The 5,291-nt window shown below is 39.4% G+C and overlaps 1 protein-coding gene across 1 annotated transcript in view; it reads left to right on the forward strand.

Annotated features, from left to right (window-relative positions):
* The window catches only part of LOC121865394 (homeobox protein Nkx-2.1-like), a 44,847-nt gene extending 43,322 nt beyond the window's left edge, over positions 1-1,525 (forward strand). The window contains exon 5 of the mRNA XM_042364744.1: positions 1-1,525. This exon is cut by the window's left edge and continues 2,020 nt beyond it. The gene's annotated coding sequence lies outside the window, so the exon portion shown is untranslated.
* Positions 1,526-5,291: the final 3,766 nt, after the last annotated feature.

Raw genomic sequence — 5,291 nt, forward strand, 5'->3', positions numbered from 1 at the left:
ACAGGGGAAAAATTATGAAAAAAGTGTTTCTCTTTCACCGGAACAAAACGGGAGCCAGTGTTTAAGGCCAGCAGGGCATAGCAGACCCCAGCCAGCACCAGCAACCAGCAGGCGCACGCCCAGCCTCCCTGCACCTCCCCCTACCTCCCTCCCCTCACCTCCCTCCTCCCCACCACCCCGCTGGACATCATCATCACTACATCACCATCACGTCACCAACACGTCCTCATCACAGGCAAAGAGGAAATGTGTGTGTGTGTGTGTGTGTGTGTGTGTGTGTGTGTGTGTGTGTGTGTATGTGTGTGTGTGTGTGTGTGTGTGTGTGTGTGTGTGGTGGGGTGTAGCGGCAGGAAACACGGCTGCCCCGACACACAGCGACCCTAGTGTAACTTGTCCACACTCCCACAGGATATCACGAGAGACACGACACGACCCGTCTTCCAGTATCCTCATCACCGGTGTCATGCCGGGCTGGAGTGAACATTATATTAATATTATTTTGTGTAAGGTTGAAAAGTACCCAGAGCCAAGATAATGGTCAGGACTCGCGAGTGACAGGAGGTGGGTAGCTGTGGTGGATCAGGGACACCACACCAGCCACAGACATGTTTAAGCTGCTCCTGACACTCCTCGAAGGACCATATCTAGTGTTCACACCCACAGTTCTCCCCCAAAAAAGGAAAATAGTGAACTGATAATAAAGACCAAACAACGCTCTCTATACCACACCTAGTACTGCTCTCTCTCGCTTCCTGGCATAACGAGAGTACTGTACTACACACCCCCCCCCCCGTACAGAAACGAGTACATATTAGCCCCATTGTGTACATATTGTACATGGCTCTCCTGTGCAGTAGGATTTAACGCTTCTTTGACCATAACTGTGTCTTCGTAATATGAATTATAATAACTTATTGAATGTCATAATATCAATGATCTGTCTCACCCCTCAGCGGGTCTTGTAAATGTTTCTTAGGCGTATCCTAACCTTGATAGCTTCCTGTATAGTAAAGTTTGTCCAATTTTCGTACAACCTGTGAGACACGGGGTAGGGAGAGAGAGAGAGAGAGAGAGAGAGAGAGAGAGAGTGTAGGAACAATCTCACATAACATAGCTCAGGAGAATGAATATACTTGTTAAATATATTTGTCTACAAGTAACACAACAGAATCAATAACTCACATAGACAATAACAGTAAAGAACAATAATTCCATCACGTATTGTACCTTTAAAATGTGAGACCCAAGACGTTTGTAAGTAGACGAACCACCTACTTACAAAACATTACTTACAAGATAGATATATAGATAGATAGATAGATAGATAGATAGATAGATAGATAGATATATAGATATAAATTTATTAAGCAAACAACAACCAACGAGAAACAATAGATTCAACCAATGAGAACCCAGGAAATAATTCGATAATTTTTGTTTGGGTAATTGTTATTGGCTAGAATATAAGGGATATTTTTTTACGAGCTTATTTAAGTTTTCTTTGGTGGATGATGTTAGTGTAGGGAAGGAGGGAGGGAGGGAGGAGGGAAGGGGTGAGGGAGGGAAGGAAGGAAGGAAGGGGGGAGGAGGGAGGGAAGGAAGGGTGAGGGAGGTAGAGAGGTTGGGGGGGAAGTGTTGACGGAGGAGTAGTTGGAGGTCATGTGTCTGTCCATACACTTTATGTCTACCTCTACACACACACACACACACGCGCGTACACATATACTCCCGCTTTTCAGACTCCCATGTACACCACTACACATTCTTTGACTCCCACACACACACACACACACACACACACACACACACCTCTTGCCACTCGCTAATTAGACAAACAACCGACCTCAAAAAATCGTGGACGTAACAACCAGTCGCTAACAATAACCAATTTATTATCATTAATTATGATTATATAAAACTGAACGACGCGAAAAAAATTAAAACTTTTGTAAGGCTTTTATTTAGTGACGAGACTAATTAGATGGATTATATAATTAGATGGAATTAGATAGACTGAAATGAGAGGATGCGTAATTGATGATAGAATGTTAGTAATTAATAATAAATTGATAATAATTGTTAATAAAACACCAATAACAGATAATAATAATAAATCATCATAACTAAGACAAAATATATCACTCTATAAGCAATTTTTTTTAACCCTCATAAAAAAAATAATTACAAACTCATAAATATTTTGCCGTCAACGAAAAATTTCAATAAAATCGTTCCATTATGACGAGTCAATAGAAATAATGGTACTTTTTCTTTAATTACCTTAGGGGGAGAATTAATACATATATACATACACACATACATACATACATACATACATACATACATACATACATACATACATACATACATACATACATACATACATACATACATACATACATACATACATCATACATACATACATACATACATACATACATACATACATACATACATACATACATACATACATACATACATACATACATACATACATACATACATACATACTGTACATCTATTTATCGAATATAAAAAGAGAGATATCTTTTAGTCAACTAGTTAGAAATCTTTTTGTCAAGTAGAGAGAATAAGAGAGATCTTGTTTGTCGAGTACATCATGTTGACTTGATTGCATTATAAACCCCGTAAGTATAAAGTCCAATAATTTTAAAAGACCCCAACATTAATTAGTTTATTTTCTTAAGCTCATTCACTATTTTAAAGAGTCTCAGCATAAAATCGCCGCCATATTGTCCATTCATTACCTCACAGACATTCAGACAACAAGTAGATGTGTTTTTCATATCTACAACATAACACAACATTATGAACGCAGGAAACCTTTTGAGAATGTGGAGTTGGAATGTTGAATAATTTAGTGAATGATGTTGGTAGAATGAGAGGTAGGTACTTGAGTTTACCTGCGTACAAGAGACAAACTTGGAAAACCAGGAAAGGTAAAATGAAAGAAAAAAATATTACGTCCACTTGAATGAATTACTTATGAATATTTAAATCAGGGTAAAAAAAAATTCGTTCCCTGTGATTTCTGTTGACAGGAGCTGATCTGAGTTCCTGGTTGTTGTTGATGCTAGGATATGCTAGGATATGCTATAGGATGTTTTAGAATAGGCTAGGATGTGCTATTTAAGGTGTGCTAAGATATCATTCTCCTGAGCTAAGTGTGTGTGTGTGTGTCAGTCCTTGTGTGTATGTGTGTGTGCATATATCTGTGCCTGTGAGTGTGTGTGTGTACATACATGAATATCTGATTATCAGTGTGTATGTGTGTATGTGTGTGTGTGTGTGTGTGTGTGTGTGTGTGTGTGTGTGTGTCTCCCTCGGCCCCATATCGTTGAGTCTATGTGCTAGATCGGATTCTCTAAACTGGGGTTATTTGTAAGTAAAGGAGTCACATGTTTGTATTATTTTTTCATTTCTTTCACTTCTATTTCTTTTCAGGGGAGGGGGAAATGGGTTGGGTTGGGTAGGGAAAGGGGAAAGGGAGGAGAAAGTAAAGGAAAGGGGAAGGGGGCAAGGGAATGGTTTTGTGAACAAGATCAGGTTCACCATCATACTGGCAATAGTTGAGTAGAAAACGACCATCATAAACTACCTAGGATCCCATTTTCTGTAATTGACCAAAAAAATCCAAGTCCCATTTTCTGTAATTGACCCAAAAAAAATCCTAATCCCATTTTCTTTTATACAAGTAATTTCTCTCACCAATTAGAAAACGTTGAAGAATTATCCCTCAAGTGTAGAGATGATTCCAACACTTATTATATTCTTCTGTTGTTGATTCTTTACCTATGGGATTCTTTCTTGTCCTTGGGGTCGATTCTTACAAGGTCGAGGGGACGAGTCTAAGACAGGAAGAGTAGGAGGAGGAGGAGGAGGAGGAGGAGGAGGAGGAGGAGGAGGAGGAGAATAATTCAACCCCCATAAATGTCTTCTCTGTTGATTCCCTTTTCCTCCTTGATTCTTATTCTTATTCTTATTCTTCTTCTTCTTCTTCTTCTTCTTCTTCTTCTTCTTCTTCTTCTTCTTCTTCTTCTTCTTCTTCTTCTTCTTCTTCTTCTTCTTCTTCTTCTTCTTCTTCTTCTTCTTTGGGGGGGTTGAGATTCTATTGAGGTTGAGAGGAGTTATTCTCAGCGACCCGAGCTTTGCGATGCTATGTACAGTATTTAATAAGAGTGGTGGGCAGGCCAGCAGGATAGGGCGGCGTAGGTAGCTGGCCTGTTGAGGTGTATATGTGTGTGTGTGTGAGAGAAAGAGAGACTGAGAGAAAGAGAGAGATAGAGAGAGAAAGAGAGATAGGAACGTCAGGGGGAGGGGGGCAGGCTACAGTAGGTTGCTCCCCTGTTTCACTGGTGCGGCTTTGTAACAGCAAAACCTGTAACCAGTTGTGATAACAGTTCTTTGTATTTTTATTGATGGTTTTACATGTTCAATAAAGTGTTCCGTGGAAGATTGTGTGTGTTTCCTTAACTACTATACCGTTATTATTATTATTACGAATTATTGAGAAAGGTGTTACTACCTAGTGTCTTTAATTGATGTTACTGGATATTGATTTTGTTTTCATTTTATTGACTAGTGTTTATATCTTTAACATAAGACGGACTTAATTCTGAATGGATTAATAGATGAAAGAATTGTTGACGTGTTATGTGTTGTGATCTAAATTACTATAACTAACATTAAAGGACACCATGAGTATGTAATGTATAAACACACAGTCATGAGAATATAAATAAACAAAAGAAAATGGAGTAGAGAGAGAGAGAGAGAGAGAGAGAGAGAGAGAGAGAGAGAGAGAGAGAGTAGTTAACTGTCAACAAAAAAATAACACAGAAACTCACATTATACAAACAAACATTGAAAGCTTAAGGAGACATTATTACAAGGATCAGGTCACTGGTGAACTGGACGCTTGTACAAGAAGAACAGATCAACAGAAAACGAAGGAGAGCCATGACGGGATCACAGGAGACAAGAAAAGACTCAAGAAAGAAAAGACCAACAGCCAGATGGGTAGATATAGATCAGTAAGTATGGAGGCGCTCAATGGCAAGGCTGTGGAGTGTGGAGATGGACGAAGCCTTCACTCAGGGTATAGATGCAGGCTGGTCATGTGTGTGTGTGTGTCATAAGTAAATATACCTTGATATATATATTTGTGTGTTCATCTAAGTACCAACAAATTATGTCACAAACTAATACTGGAGCATAACAAGCTCACCGCCTCGCCCAGCGGAGGACCGGGCAGCCCACTCACTCCCTCC

Source organism: Homarus americanus, unplaced genomic scaffold, assembly GCF_018991925.1.
Source record: "Homarus americanus isolate GMGI-L3 unplaced genomic scaffold, GMGI_Hamer_2.0 scaffold25483, whole genome shotgun sequence".
In the NCBI taxonomy this organism is placed as follows: Eukaryota; Metazoa; Arthropoda; class Malacostraca; order Decapoda; family Nephropidae; genus Homarus; species Homarus americanus.